Genomic DNA, 17,456 nt, shown 5'->3' with positions numbered 1-17,456 from the left:
TTTTAAGCCTAATTTCGGACCTAGCCCATAATAATCCGAGTCCACCACACATGGGGGACACGCGTGGGGAACACGGACGGAACACGACACATGGGGAACCCCACCACGCGTGGGGGACACAAGCCTTGAACCCCACCACGCGTGCGGCTCATTTTTCTTGGCAAAGCTACACAAATACACGGACTTGTACATTTTGCTAAGGACCAACGGACAGAGATTGGAAAAAACCGGAGGCACTGTTCATCTTTCTTCTTCTTTTTGAAGAAGAAAACTCAAACAAAACCAGTGACTCCCCCGGTCGAAACCCCTACTCCCTCACGTCCAAAACGCCACACCAAGCGTCCGTCAACCACCAGTTCCCCCCCTTCGTCATCACTGTTCATCTTCTTCCTCTTTTGGAAGAAGACCGAAACCCTAGCAAGAAAAAAACCACCATCGTTCCACCTCCACCCCGTCTCCTCCCAAACTCCGTCAAACCAGTCCGTCGACCACCAAACCTCCAGCTCAATCTCACGCCTCAACCAGCCCCAACTAAACCACCCACTAGCTGCCTCACGACCACCAAACAAAACCAGAAAACCCAAACGCCATAACCATTGTCATCATTTTCTTCGGCATTCAACTCGTCGACTCCACTGTTGCGTCGCCAGTCGGGCAGCAGCTGTTGCTGCTTTGCCGAGCAGTTGTGGCCACATTTCTTCTCCTTCGTCGACCACTGGCCAAATGACCCTCCATAGCTCCCCTTTCCTCACCTCCAACGACCCCTTCTGTTGCAGCTTCACGCAACAGTTGCTGCGTCGGAAAAATACAGTAGTTGTTGCTACGTTGCTGCGTTGCCGAGCAGCTGTCGCCGCACTTCTTCGCCAACGACCCCTTTCGCTTCATATTCACGTATCAGTTGCTGCGTCAATAAGAAAAAAAACAGCAGCAACCAACCCCTCGGGTCGTTGACAGTCTTGGTCCGATTTTTCTGTTTTCCGTCGAGGTCTTCGTTGTTCAGTGAGGTTCGGCTTGAGTTCTGTCAGAGTCGTGTTTGTCGTTCTGAGGTGGTCGAGGTTCGTTTTCTAATCTTTGTTTGAGTTGCTATCGGTCACTATAGTGTCCGAGCTTGAATAAATGTTATGTTGAAGATCTTGTTTAAATCTGTCGAGTTTTAGTCTTGTTCTTATGTTATTGCTATCTCAAAATTGGCATGCTAGACGAAAGTTGTACAAAAGTCTTCATGTTCGTGACTAGCTCGCCGAATTGGTAGTCGGATTGATGTAATAAGTTCTACCATAATTTTATTAGCCATTGTTCTGTTGTTTACCATATGGGTTAGTTCTAAATGTAAGTTCATGTTTAATTATAATTCGTCAAGCTCGAGATACTCTTCATTAGCCGTGTATCCTACTAGTTTCCATTGTTTAATTAATAAATTAGGATTTTCTTTTTAGAGACGCACTTAATAGAGAAACGTAGTCGTTGTAGGTTTATCCTTTAAAATAAAAACGAGACGAGCCTTGCCAAATAAAACATATAGACTGCGGGGCCCTCACAGAATGTATGGTTTAATTAGAATTCGGAAGGACCGTTCAGCGAATTTTACGGTCTTCCCAAAATAATAACGCGATAGTCTCTTTAGGCGCGTGTCTAATATTTTACCTTCTTAAACTCGGGTGCACATTTATGTGACCCAAATTTAAATCTCAACGGAATCGAAATGTGTCTCTAATCACGGGTATATTGATTATGGCGTGGCCCGAGATGCATTTCCATGACGTTGTAAATTCCTTTTAATAATAAATGAGACGAGCCTCGACAAACAAAAATGTAGAAGCGCGGGGCCCTCTAAATGTATATATATTAAAAATACTTAGAATCCGGGACATGCCGTTTAGCAAATTTTACGGCCTTTCCCAAAATAACAATACGTTAGTTGCTTTAGGCACGTCTTAATAATTTATTTTTCTTAATTCGGGTGCACATTTATGTGACCCAAATCCAAATCTCAACCGAGTCGAGATATGTCAATAACCACGGGTGCATTGATGTAACGTGGTTTGAGATATATTTTCACGACGTTGCAATTCTCGTAAAAAATAATAATAAAAGCGGTCAAGAGTTTAAAACTCGCACATAGGTTTTAACATGTATAAAATCAGATAATCAAGCCAAATATAACAGTTGAGCGACCGTTCTAGAACCACGGAACTCGGGAATGCCTAACACCTTCTCCCGGGTTAACAGAATTCCTTATCCGGATTTCTGGTACGCAGACCATAATATAGAGTCATTCTTTTCCTCGATTCGGGATTAAAATTGGTGACTTGGGACACCCTAAATCTCCCAAGTGGTGACTCTGAAATAAATAAACTAATCCCATTTCGATTGTCCTTTAATTGGAAAAAACTCCCTTGCGCCCCCCCCCCCCGGGTGCGTAAAAAGGAGGTGTGACACCATCACCTCGGGGCATTTTTGATGTGCCTCGTCCCAGGGATCACCCCGAAAACGCCTTTTAAAACACTGGTTGTGATTCAAAGTTATATTGATCGTTTATATAATAGCCAATATAGAATTTCATTCATTGAGGTCATACGTACCGGCCACTAGTTATTCACAGGAGTGGATCTACCTTAGGCTGAGTGGTGTCACGTAACACTGCTTCATCGAAAATTTTTACTAAATATTTGTACGTGATTGAAATATAGAAACAAAAAGTAGAATAAATAAAGTAAAGTGACACCACTTCACACAAAGAGCTAAGAAGATCACACGGTACATTGTCTTAGATCAATAAATGAGGTCACGAGTTCGAAGCTACGCAATTTCTATTTTTGTTTTAAAATTGTGTACTTAATCTACATATAAAAACACCAGTTGGGTTTTGAACCATTGACCTTTTAGCTGTTTATAAAACTTTGAAGCGATGAGTCGAGGTTCATATTTGCTCACTTAGCGACGTAAAGTTATTTGAATATAGAAGAATTGTTGCTTCCACAAGTAGTTTGGCTTTTTTATTTCTTTCGATTCATCTTTATTCTCAACAATAAAATTTATTAAAAATAATTTACGAAATCAAATGAATGATGAGTTTTAAATTGAATATTTGGTGCCTTATGTAGTAAAAAGCATTTAGTTTTATTTCTAATGAGCTTATTTTGAATGCATTTCAAAAAATAAAAAGTTATCGCGAAGAGTTGTAGTACTATACTTGAGTTGTGTTTTATTAATATGATTCAAATTGTTTTCTTTTTTAATAGACTTGCTTACTTGTTCACGGGTTAAAATAGTGACACCGCTTATAAAAAATCATGCGTATGTCACTGGTTATTCATAGCAACTATATAAGTCCACTGACTAAAGTTATAGTCATATAAATTATGTTAATTACATCGTTGTGATTCATAATTATATTGATGGTTTAACCAATATATAATTTCATTTATTTAAGGTCATACGTATTGACCACCAATTTTTGAAAGTCGAAATTAATTTGGCCATATAGAATTGGTAAAGTCAACACGAATAACAAAAAATTATATTTAGTGATTCAAAACTTTGGAGACCGAAATATTAAATACAATTCAACCACCATCCTAGAATCTTCGTATGGAAACTCACTAATAAGGGAAAGGAGTTTCGAAGTGAAAGAACTTACTGAATTTCGACCAAAAACAATGTTGCAACCAGATTTCGAACCTTGGCAGCATATGTAAGGGAAAGAACTTAAGGGTCGTTTGGTTGGAAAGATTTTATCCCGGGATTAGTTATTCCGGGATTAGTTATTTCACCTTTCTATGGGGATAAAAAAAAATAGTACAATTTCGGAATAATTAACTCAAGATTAATTATACCGCAGTTTTCTCTCAATCGAATGGGATAAACTCTTATTAAATTTAGTCCCGAGATTAATTATTTCTTGTCCCTCATACCAAACGAGCTCTTAGAGAGTTGATCAACCAGAGGGTCTATCAACATTTCTGGTTGGAATCAATATTACAAATGCTTTAATACCTGTATTAGTGAGTTAATAAAAAAAGAGAATGTCACTATTAGGTTTCGAACCCAGGTAGCAAAGGCTAAGGAAAACATTTAGCAAATGCTTTCTTCATCGCAATGGTTAAGTATTATGAACTTCAATATCATATCTTCATCGCTAGTAACTTCTTAATCTTCATCGCTACATTAAGATAGTGCATCATATTAGAGTTCAACGTGACAAAATATTTGGCATCGAGCAAATGCTTTCTGCACTCTCTTTGTTAGAATAATTTTATTTCAAGTATTGACGTTAGAATACAACTAATCCAAATCCATGGAGAGAGATAGCTACAATTATGCAGAAGCTAATATGCCATCCACAAGGCATAAACGTTAAAGAATTCATTTTGATTGAACTTTTAAACAAACTATGCAGTGCATAAGTTTTATAAATCATTAAACAATAAAGTTTATGCAAAACAAGCAAAATTTCTTCAAAAATAAAAGGTCCTAGACCAAATAAAACAACAATGCAATTAGGCCTATTGATAACTCCAAGTTTCAGTCACCAAATATTATAGTTCCAAGTCTGGTTCGGCATTGATATCAAACAAGCTTGCTTGCGATTGTGTAGCGTCAATTTGCTGCAATTAAAATCAAACATATACTACAAGAAAAAAAGATATATTTAAGTAATAAATCAAACATAGTTGCAAAATTATACCTCATTCCCACTTAGAGAACATGATGCTCAATATTTATACCTCTGCCATACCTATTACACCTACCCCTACGTCCACCACTTTTACCGCCACCTCTACCACCACGATTACCACTACCACTACCACCAATCCTTCCACCACCCTGCCACCCCATCTAACAGCAGTTCTTCCGCCATTACTAGATCCAAATACACCATGCGCCAATGAACTTATAAAGTAGTATTCAATTCTTTCTCTATACCGATTCAAACGCGGCATGCCACATGAACGAGTGTATTAGGGATCTCGTAGAGTTGTGCCTTTAGTTTCATCTGAGCCATGCTGGTCGGGGTTTGGCACGATCATTTCGTCATCCTAGTTTTGAAGTCCATACACCATCATCTTCAAATTATACTTAACATATTGAACCTTCACGCTGGTGTCCAGTGCTATATCACAAGCCATGTCAAAATACTTAAACATGCTCATGTATGTCTTGTACTCAAGAGTCATGTTTGGGTAACCAACTTGATAGAATCGATTCAAGTGTTGCCAAATAATATCGCCTCTCTACCTTGTCAATATATACTTTTCATCAATTTTATCAATCTTCTTGTGCGACAAGCTCTTAAGTATATGACAACAAAGTATCCCTCTAGATTCAAACCATTTGTAGGTGCAACTAAAATAATTGCCGATAGGTGTATATTTAACAGTGTACTCTACTGGATTTTCACCATTTTTTTACAACTGAATAATCATTAACGATGTATTTCTCAATACCAGGGACAACTTGATGATCGTTGGGGTTGTTGACTTCATAATGATACAATTTCCTTAGATGTGTCTTGAAAATTCACACACTGTATGCGTATAACACTGAATTACCTTCTCCTCCCACTTGAACAATGACTCACACACAATTTGAAAGCCCTTTGACATGTATTCTGCTTCAAACTCTTTCTCATGCTTAGCTCTTATAGCTAACTCGTACTGGTGAACAAATATCCTAAGAGTATTTTGACGGGTAATATATCCATCAAAGAACGCATGCATCCCCTCACTTCTTTGTGTAGATAGCATACCAGCCCAGAAATACACATCAAGGTACACAAGAGCCCATTTTTCCTTCTCAAAGTAAAGTTTGTTGAACCAATTCCTTGTATGCAAATTATACTTTGCAATATATTCTGTCTATTTTCTCTCAAAACCTTCAACACTAATGCTATCAAAGACCATGAATTTAAATTCTCCATGTGCAATTTTAGAAGGACGAACACACTTAAGTAAAGAGACAACTTTGAAAATATATGCCAAATGCAATACCTATAAAATATAGCATCTGGATGAACATTTCCCATGGCCTTAAGCCAAGTTTTAAAAACCAATTTGTAACTATCGATATCTTTATGAGACATGAGAGTACATCTCAGTAAGATGCACTGTCTATGGTGATTGATGCCAACAAATGTAGCACATGGCATATTATAGCGATTCACAAGGTACGTCGTATCAAAGCATATCGCATCATGGAATTGATCATACGTCGTCTTAGTGTGAGTGCGCCCATACCACATTTCGCAACTTACCAATATTATCAACGTCTATTGAATAGAAAAACTCCTTATCTTTTACCTAAATTTCACGAAAAAAGTTGAGCAATGACTGTGCGTCCCTTCTTGCATTTTAAAATTTCTACAATCTTTTCGAGTGCAACCTAAATTTTACAGTCCACCACGTTGAACCTCAGTAAGTCTAATATTCTTGGAGGCTCTAATGCCAGATCGATTGTGAGCTACATGATCCCTCTTTAAAGCATCACAAAGGACCTATGTCTAGTCATCATGCGCGATATGGAAGGGACCAAATCATAATTGTGATTGTGAACGACCTTAGAGATGCGCCAACAACCATAATCATCCAAAACAGCAGTGAGCCTAGCTTTATAATTGTTACCTCTGGTGGTAAACTTAGTTTTGCGAATCTTAGCCCTATCACAACATTAAGTTATGTAGCTGGTAGTGTCACCACCCTTCTTGTTAGAATTTCGTTTGACGACGGAGAATCCTTTCAATCGTACATGTTCTTTGTAGAATGCAAACAAAGAATATTTATCTCTATATCGAATTCCGGAGATTGGACCTACAACCACATCCTCTTTAGTGAAATCATTCTCCATTTCCCTATCAACATCATATAACTCTAACTCATTTCCTAAATACTGCTCCTCCTCCTCATCATCTTCTCCATAACAGTCTCCATCGGGTTCTTCATCATCATCATCTAGTACATCATTGTTGGAACTGCCGTAAGAATCAATATAGACTCATTCTTATTCATTCAACAAATTGTCGTCTAATGTCATCCCTAAAGATCTGTACAACTAGTCCCTAACTCTCAAACTTATTATCTTGGTTCATATTCATGATTGTTGTATTTGTGTTATGTTCATTTGGATTCATATTTTCTTGCACAGCCAAATCTTCTTGGTTTGAATTCATTTTTAAATTAAGGAAGAAAAAAGAGAAGGATTATAGCCGTTAATGTGATCATATACCATTTTTTTTAAATACAATAATTTGCTATAAACATAAAATACAATGAATGTAAAGACTTTTCAGCTTCCTCCGTATGTGAATATGGATGATTTCACGTTGCTCAATGTTTGGGAACAGGAAGAAACTCTCCATATATAATATTCTGTTTTGGAGAAAAAATTGTAGGGAAGAATAGGAATGAGGACGTTGATGTATTTTCACTAGTGTGGTCACAGTCGGGCCACAATAGTGTGGTCGTTTAGCAGCACTCAAATAAAAATGCCACCCTTAATTCAGTCGAAGAATTTTTCATATTTTAATTGCATCGTGCTATTTTTTTTCTTTTTCTTTTTTGGAATGTAAATGCAAGAACATTTTTTCCCTACTTTTCGGTGCATTCTTTCTTCTAATATTATTGATCATACATCCAATTTCTTTAAAAAAAATTACTTTGCTACCTAAGATGTATTTATTAATGTTTCATTTTGCATGATAAGTCATAATATATTAATTTCTCGCCAGATTTGGACAATGGTAGATGCATTCGGAAAATTTAGAGATGCAAATTTTTTAATAAACTAACAGACGGAAAAATAATGAAAAAGGATATCAAACATTAATCTGGAGATGCAATTTTCTTGAAATATTAATCTTTTCACGTACTAATTATTATGTATAGAAAATATAAATACATTATAGAACAATGTATTTGAAGATTGATTCTGTTGATCATGTACAAGAATTGATTGCTCTTATTTATTGTGACTTTTGATGGATAATGTAGAGACACTTTAAACAAAATAGGTCAAATATATATACAGCCCATCCAATTTGGTATCATTTTTTATTTTGACACTTTATCTCTACCTTGTTTCATTTTGACCCTCTAACTCTATTTTATATGTTTCATTTTGGCCCTCAAACTCTATTTCTTATGTTCCACTTTAACACAAAAGCTGAAATCAGTGCAAAAAATATAGCCCTTAAATCTGAGGTGTAATAAATATCCAATTAAATGTTGCCATCTGATTTTCTCATCCATGTCAAACAGGTCAATATTAAAATACCTGAACCCGATCGTATTTTTTTCATCCACCGTTGCCCCATCTTCTGTTTACCGTGAAAATGGTAATAACAATTAAATTTGATTTTGTGGTTCTAAAAATACGTGATCTATTTTTATGCTAGTTGTGTGGGCAATAGATGTTAAATGAGATACTTGGAATCAAGGTAAGAGCTTAAAAACAAGATGTTAACCAAACCGAATCGCTGTCGTTGGGGCCTCGAGCTTGCTTATTCGGGGCCTCGGGGCCGAGTCCGGTATTCGCCGAGGGCGGTCAATGAAGACTAACAGTTATAGTAAAATCAATGACGGCTCTTTATGGCCAATAATAGTCAATAAATGATGAACAATAAATAGAACACAACAAGTATAAGCAATAAATGAAGTGATGAGATCAAGAGAATATATTAGAGAGCAGAGAGAATATTCTTGTGTATTTAGTATTGAGCAACATATGTTTACAAAATGACAAGGATCCCCTTTATATATGAGGAGGAATCCTAACATAGTACAGATGCATTGATTACAAAGACATGAGGCTGGTACAACCATTTAATGTCTTAATTCGTTTTTAGGACTAGTCCGCTAGGCCTTGTCAGCTATATGCACGCGCCTTGGGAACTTCACCTTGATCTACCGAGACAGCTAATTTACATTGCCTCGAGGCCGGTCGTCATTTACGCTACCTCGAAGTCGACCACCGAGAACCCTCGGAGTCGATCACTGAAAATCCTCGAGATGCCTTGATGATCGTAACATCGAACCGTCAATTTCTACCGTATACAGATAGTCCCCGCCGCACAAGGGTCGCCGTCAAACATGACTATCGAGAAGCTCGCGAACCGTTATTGGTTCGTCCTTTCCATATGGCTTCTATAAATGCATCGGTCATTTGATAATTCACACTTTTACAACATCTTCAAGTTTCCAAAGCCAAATCCATCCCCTTTCATATTCTTTCTTCTTCCGTACTTGGTTCTCTGCCTACTTTCTCAGAAAGGCCCTTTCACCATCATGGCTATAACTTCCAAGACAGTTCCTCAGAAAGACGAGGCTGCCTCTTCATCTCGAACATCCAAAGGAAATCCCAAAGTGATAACCACCATTGAACAGTGTAGCCCTACCGAATTCAACACAGTGAAGGATTTTTCAATCGACAGACCCTCGCCAACATCGGGCCGATACGAACACGTGTCCCGGTATATTAGCGTCGTGACCGACATAGGGAAAGTGAAGGTAGACTGCCGATGGAGGGAGGCAATGCTGGTTGAGTCTCCCGTTCTAATGATAGCATAACGGACCACAGGTTGGCTTCCTTTATGTATATACATACCCATTCACTTTGGGTCCGGTCGATTCTTCGACCCCTTCTTCCCCGACAATAGATCCTGTCGGGTGATTTTCAGCCAAATCTATCCATCTTTCTGGAGGATAGTCTACATGCTCCGCCACTCCCTCGACCATTTGATTAGATTGTATAGCCCCCAATTTTATTGAGGTTTCATTAAGCTTCACCATCGGTCCAAAAAGCCATTTTTCTCGAGCATCGATGAGGACAAAGATCGAGGATGGATGAGCAGATTTGTCCGAGTGAGGACCTCGGACATCATCCCTACCGAAAGGATGCCCTTCCCGGAAGAGTGGAACATGTAGCGTAAGTACCTCTCCTTCGAACATGCTTTATGGTCTTCTTATTTTTCTCCCAAAAAATGAGCTCCTCTTGGGTTGTGCAACTACCGTTTGGTAGCCTGAAGCGGTTCAGGATTTGCCGAGATGGATTAGGCGATTAGATACCTCGTTCCCATATCTCGTGCGATTTTGGCCCCACCTAGCTAAAATGCGGTGGGTGGCCAAGAATCATGGTAAAGTCCTTGCCACCTATATCTTATTTTTATGCTTCTCCCTCGTATCCTTTGTACTGATAAATTTTTGCCACTATGTTTGCGCAGGCCTTGGCGATGGAGTGCAGATGAGACCGCCTCCCAATGGCGAGGTGGAGACTTCGAAGCCTGTTAAGGGAAAGAAGAGGAAGAATAAGGTGTTTACTGAATCACCTACGACAAAGAAACGTAAATCACGCAGGCCTCGAGCTGCCGCCAAGACCTTGGATTCAGCTTCCGGAGCAAGTCCCAGTACTAGGATGAAGACGGGGACGAGGACGAGTACCGTTTGGTACAAAGAACGAGGTCGAGCATGGATGTCCCGCAGGTGCCTTGACCGGAGGCCGCTGAATCGGGAATGGTCGGTTCAGATCGATCCCGTGTGATAGAGACCCTCAAGGAGGGTGCGAATGCGGTCCCTGAGCCTCTGATCAGATATGACGCAGTTCCCGCTGGGGAGACCATTGTTGCTGGTTCCAAAGGGTCCGGGCCCGGAGATTTTCAGGGGCAGGATTTGCCCCTTGGTGACATCGATGCCCTGGGTGGCCTTAATTTGGGCCCTCAGTTCTCGTTCGGGGAGTTAAGGGACGCTCAGGACCCAAATGCTGCCAACGTGGGGGGTCCTCTCAAGGGGGGAGGTGCGCTTGGTAACTACCTTGATGATGTTGACGATGCCAGCGAGGATATCGATCTCGATGCTCCCAACGCTATCGAGGCAGCGGAGAAGTTCCAGACGGCAGGTGACAGCTGTTCATGTATACTTTTTTAGTCCCAACCAGTTTTCCTCGTTTTTCTGACTATACTATTTTGTTGTAGTCTAAGAAGATGTATGATCACTCCTTCTCTAGGCTTCAATATGAGCTTTCATGCCGTGGAAAGGATCTCGAGAAGCTCAACTCAGGACTGCAGGAGTCGCAGGCCTCCTCTGCCCAAATGGAGAAGGAGTTAAGCGAGCTTCGGGCGACTTTGGAAGGAGTGCTCCGAGAAAAGGCTGATCTTGCTGAGCAGGTAACTTTTTGTTCATAAATCTGTTCATCGTTCTCATTATTCGATATTTACTAACTTGTCTTTTCCTTTGCAGATCGGGCAGAAGAATGTGGAGATCCTCGAGTTGAGGAAGCGAAATGAGGTAGTGACCTCGGAATTGTCATCGACCCAAGGTCTTCTCCAAAATGCTCAAAAAGAGATTGCTGCGCTATCTGTGACCAAGTCCAAGGTTGAAGAAAAAGTCGCTACTTATCTGAAGGACGCCGCCACTACAAATCAAATAGCCCGAAATGTATCGATGGAGGCCGAGCAAACACTAATTCGGACTGTCGCTCACGCTAGTGCAAAGGCGAGGAGGCAAGCCTTAAAGGAAGCCAGTCCTAAAGGTGCCGACCTCTCAGCTGAGATCAAGGAGGCCCGAGAGTCGGAGGAAGAATTGGTGTTCTTAGCCGCTTTGGACGAAGCTCCTGGAGATGGTTCAGAGGGTAGTGGCGATGAAGAGTAGGCCTGCGTCGCCTTTGCTTCTCTTTTTTCTTTTTGTGTACGTATTTTCGGGGAGACAGGTCTTGTAAAGAGGCCTCTTCTAAATATATTTTTTGGCAATGCAATAAAAATTTCTGCTCCAATTCATTGGATTCTTTGTATCCCAGCGTTCATGTGGATTTAGCCTTTGAATTTTGATCTTGGCTCTTCGGAGTTCATACTTAGAGTAATCGGGGCCCATTAGATCGGGCACCATCTCGAGATTAGATTGATAGCTTCTTTAGAGCCGATGCTTGTAATGGCAGAAATCCTCGGGGTCTCGATATTTCTCGAGCACTTGTGACAATATTATTCATGTGATACGGTGAAGGGACCCCAGGGTGGTCCCATCAATACATTTCCAAAAAGCGGTGCTATAATGGCCATACCTAATTGGTCTTCTGGATAGGCGAACATTCATCGCTTGCCTCTATATATGCATTTGCTCATTTCTCAACTGGAGATTATGCTATTCTGGGTAATCATCCCTCTCATAGGACTTTCGTTCTTTGTGCTAGTTCTCTCATCATTTCAACTCAAAGTCTTCGCCAAATCTTTATCCTCCTCTTCCTATTTTACCGTAGCCATGGCTGCTACATCGACATCTGCCCATCAAGGAAAGGGGAGTTCTGCCTCTGTTCCATGTTCGATCGGTGGTACACAGCCGGTATCCTGTGAGCGGGCCTCGAGGTGCTTTGTCTTGAGGAGAGACTTTACATTGGAGAGACCTCCCAACGTTCAAGGGCATCGGGGAGCATGCATCGAGGTTCATCTCCTCAATAAGGGAAGAACGCCTCGAGATGGTTAGGAAAGGCTGCAGATGTAGAGAAGGAGTGGTACTGCAGGTACCTTCTATCATGACCCATGTCGAGGGGGTTTTGAGCGTGTATACGTATCCTTTTACGTTGGGTCCCCCCGACAGGGTCGTGCTTGAATTCTGTAGGAGGTATCAAGTTACCCTAGGGCAGGCTCACCCATCCTTTTGGAAGATAGTGCTGATAATAAGTTAATTTGATGATAAGGCCGGGCTCTAATTCACTCTTAGCCATCTCGTTAGGTTATATCGGCCTCTGCACTATCGGGGCTTGATTACTCTGCGGCATCGATCCACCCGGTCCCCTGCCGTTAACGACAAAGAGGGCGAGGACCGAGGGTGGATGAGCCAGTTTGTTCGAGCACGGACAATCGATATTATCCCTGGAGAGTTTTTGCCATTTCTTGTGAAATGGAATTTCACACGTAAGTGGTTTACTTGTACTTTTATTTCTTTGTCCATAGTGAAGGCTGGATCCGTAAAGGCATCTTTACATTTCATTCCTTTTTAGCGATTCCTTAGTTGCCGAACGAGGTCCCTGATCTAGCTGAATGGTTTCGTAAGCTGGTAGCTTGCTCGACCTATAATGAGCGCAAATGGCGAGACCTGTCCAAGGGGAGATGAGAGGCAAAGCATCACGGTAGGTGTTTCAATGGCTTGTTTCCTTAGAAAGGTACTTTCTTTTTAGCGCACTAACTCTACCGCCGCAGGTGTTGGAGGTTTTTCTAAGATGAGGTCGTGCCCCCTGGGGGAGGAGGAGAGATTGCCGACCTCGAGGTCGAGGATTGATAATAAGTGGAAAGAGTCTCTGATGTGTAAGGATGCTCACAGCGGGGCGAGCCCTTCTCTTAGGTTCAAAAGAGATGAGTCGACCGATCTGCCGGCTTTGGAGGCCTCTGTTTTAGAAAGAACATTTCCCATTCCTGTCAAAGGTACTTCGAGATACAAGGGTCATGCGTCACCTTCCTCCTCTCCTACCGAAGGCACTTCGGGGGAAGCTAAGCCATCTGACATAGTCTCGACCTTTGCTGAGGCTCAGTGGATTAGCTTTATGGTAAGCTTTGGTAGCCGGTATAGGCTTCTTTCAGTTTTGCGCCCTCCCTTTCTTATTGAGGTTTCTTTTCCAGGCCTTTGACAAGCTTAAGTCCAAGCTGCTTCGCCGTGAGGCCAGACTGCGAAAAGCTTTGGATAGGGAGAAATCCCTTAGGCTCCTTTGTACGAAAAAGGAAGGTGAGCTGGTATACCTGCGGTACGATGTGGATCAAAGTCGGAACTATGAAAGTCGTCTCAAAAAATAGGTAACCTGTATTTTGTGTCGATGTATGCTCCCCCTTCCACTTACGAAGATTAATATTTCGATATTTCAGTTGGAGAGCAATTCGGAGGAACTGGAACGACTCTAGGGCGAAGTTGGTCGGGTCAAACGTGAGTTTAACAAGTTGAAGGCTCAGGTAGATGCCCAATTTGCGACCAAGGAGGGTACTTTGGCTAAGGCTTCTGCCCTTGAGGTGCAAATCCAGAATGCTCATGCAAACGATTATGTTCGAGAAAATATGATCACAAGGCTCAAGTCTGAGCTTTTGAAGGCGAAGGCCGAGGTTGTGGATGCCTGGGATAAGGTTGTAATGATCCGCGCTAAGGCTGACCAAAAAGTGGCGGTCTATTTGAAGGGCGCTGCTGATGCTAGAGCTGAGCTGAGCTGAGCTGAGGAAGGCTCTTGACCATGAGAGTAGTAATAAAGAGTACGTGAGGTGTAAATCTCATAGGGAAACCCTCGAGGAAATTCATGCCAGGGGCTTCGACCTCTCTAAAGAGATAAAACAGGCGAAGGTAGAAGAATACAATGCTAAATTCCTTTTATCCGATGCCGAGGATAGCGAGGATGGGGCCGACGGGCCATAGTCCCTAAGGGGGACGTAGATTTCCTTTTCTGTTTCTGTATATAGTACTTTCAAAGTACGTTGTAAATGGAGCTTGTATTTTTTCGCATGTATGTATAAAGAGGAAACCTCGCGGTTCTATTTCTCCTGCATTTCCTTTTCCTTTATTTTAGCCAGATGAACTGGTCTTTGAGTTGAAAGGAATCCTTATATCCGTAGTATGGCCCTGGAGCTCATTAGGCTGGCCCATAAGCTCTTACACGCTTGGTCGATGTGACCTTTTAGTATAAGCCGGCGTTCGAGCTCTTATGCTTGTCTCTTAGGCATATTTGGTCAACTATTTTGGGTTCAGTCTTCGAGTCGGGTATCGGCTCGAGCTCATTCGACCCTCAAGTTTTTGAATTTCAAACTGGCCCTTAGGCTCTTACGCGTTGGGTCGGTACGACCTTTTGTGTGGGCTGGCGACAGTGGCTCTTACACTTTGGGTCGATGTGACCTTTTATGTGGGCTGGCGATAGTGGCTCTTACGCTTTGGGTCAATGCAACCTTTTATATAGGCTTTATTTTTCCCTCGATAAGGATTTTTTAAATGTTTGCCTGACTCTTCAATGATTTGATAAAAACCTCGATTGTGAGTCATTATATGGCGATGATCGAGCACCTCGGGAGGTTTGGCTCGGTGGCTGAGTATCTCCAAGCTTGTATTTAGGAGCTAACATGGTCGAAGCTCTTTTGTCTATGTCGAGGGTAGCCTGTTTAACCGATTCTTTTCGAAGTATATTCGAAGTAATTATAGGCCTGTGATTTTATAGCGATGGTCGGGAGTCCCCGAGTCGCGTTAGTTTGACTGGTACAGCCTTGTGACCGAAGTCATTTGTATTTGGCCAGAGCCTTTCAGTCCCGAGTGAAGTAGTTTTCGTGTCTATATCGAGGGTATGCCTTTTTAGGGGTCTTACAAGTTTGATATATAGCCTTAACTTTGAGATCGAGTTTATGCCTTTAGTAAGGTCTTACAAGTTTTACATGCCTTTGAGGTCTTACAGTTTTGGATACTTGGTACAAGTATGGTTCATGCCTTGCTTGAGGTCTTACAAATATTGTCACTTGGTTCAAGTGTGGTTCATGCCTTGCTTGAGGTCTTACAGATATTTTTTTTGCCTTATATAGGTCTTACAAGACCGAGGCTGCCCGCATGTGGTCTCACGGCCTCGGGTTTTGATAAGTCGATGGAGATGGCGATTGACGGCAGTCCCCGAGTCATCGAGGATTTCTTGTCTTGGAAGCCATTACTTATAAACTTGGTATTGCCTCATTGAGGGCTTACGATTTCAGAATTTCTGACCTGGAGGTCATATGGCCTTGAGTTTTCGACGCCAGTCCCCGGGTGTTCGGGACAGTTTTGGCTCTAGAGCTATTTTGTGATCTTGTTGTTACCTCATTGAGAGCTTACGAGTTTGAAGCTCCGACCCGGGGGTCGTAATCGCCGTTGTCACGGAGCATGGGAAGGACGCGCGGCGATTACCCCGAAAACCTTCGCTTGCTTGGAGGCATCTGGAGGCTCACGCAGCACAACCGGCGAGCAGAGCCAAGCCCAACCATTACAGTCAAGAGACGCGTGGGCGTGACGTCTTTTCGAGTTGTTGACGCCAGTCCTCGAGTATTCGGGATGTTTTTGACAGAGGAGCCATTTTTGCAAAAATATTAAGTTTATTTTGAAGCGTGAAATGCTTTGATGGAAAGTATTCTTCGATTACTTGGTACAAGTATACACGTTTTCGCTATCAGGGGCCTAACTATTCTATACGGACACGGTTCGTTCGACCGTTTGGCCTGGTACATCATTTTCCTATCGAGACCCTATTTGGCGTATCTTGGCTTCTCCGAGTAGGTAACCTTCCGGGGCGATGCCCCCTAATATTCGAGGTTGATTGCAAAAGAAGCCTTGAATACTTGTTAAGTCTTCCTTAGGTAGCATATGGATGTTGCCTCGTTAAAAACCTTGCCGGTAAAAGCCTTTTTGGGATAAAAACCCAGTCGAAGAAAAAGAGTGCAACGCATGCTCACTCTTTTGAAACCTAAAGCCTTCGAGCTGGAGGGTGCTTTGGCCATTTCGATTGCATACCTGCACTCGGGTTAGTGTAGAATGTAATTGAAAGAAAAAGAAGACGGTCATACCTTAGTGTTGAATGTGTCGGCGGTGTTTCGAGCCCTGATATGTTTTAGTCACTTATGATGAGGACGCGGTATGATCCTCTGCTTTGATCATTCGGGTTCAGCCAAGAACATGCCTCGTGGTCGCTATTTCATTATTTTTTTATCCTTCAGCCCCTTTGATGGTGGAGATATTGGTGTTTTGGGTTGTGCCAACCACATTGACTAGTATGGTCGTTTTCCCTTTCGTTGTTTTGTTCGTCGTGTTGAGTTCGTTGAGGACTTTGAAAGGCGGTCATAATTTGGTCAAGCATTCCGAGCTGCTCTGTCACCTTCGATCTGACAATATTGGCCGAGCTACATGGACCCACAAGTACATGTTTAATTTGAAATGTGTTCACAAGAAAATAAGTTACTAGTGTGCCATTATGGGGTTGGGATAGAGCCTTGAGTTCCTTTTTCCCTATTGAGGGATGTTTTTTTCCTCTTGGCAGAGGGTTCCTGTAGGGCGCCGACACCTCAAAAGATCGTATGGATGACGTGTTGCGGCTTATCTGCTTCACTCTTTTTGGTCGCCTCTCTTTGTCGGAATTGATTTTTGGCTCGGTCGCTGAGGAATTCCCGGAGGTGACCTTTATTGAGTAATCAGGCCACTTCTTCCCGGAGTTGTCGGAAATCTTTGGTCTTATGCTCGTGCGTGTTGTGAAATTCACATACTAAATTATGGTTTCTTTGTGAAGGGTCTGATTGTACAGGCCTTGGCCACTTGGTGTCTCTAATTTTACTGATGGCGAACACGATGTTTGATATGTCGATGTTGAAGTTGTATTCCAAAAAGGGAGGTGCCTCCGTCGGCCCTGTGTACCTGTCGAATCCAGCTCTATTAACGAGTCCCCGAGGGTTCTGGCCTCGGTCCATCCTTGCGGGGTATGTTGTGCCTCGGGGCATTTCTCCTGTC

The sequence above is a fragment of the Nicotiana tabacum genome, chromosome 16 (assembly GCF_000715075.1).
Source record: "Nicotiana tabacum cultivar K326 chromosome 16, ASM71507v2, whole genome shotgun sequence".
NCBI lineage: Eukaryota > Viridiplantae > Streptophyta > Magnoliopsida > Solanales > Solanaceae > Nicotiana > Nicotiana tabacum.
This window is presented reverse-complemented; position numbering follows the sequence as displayed.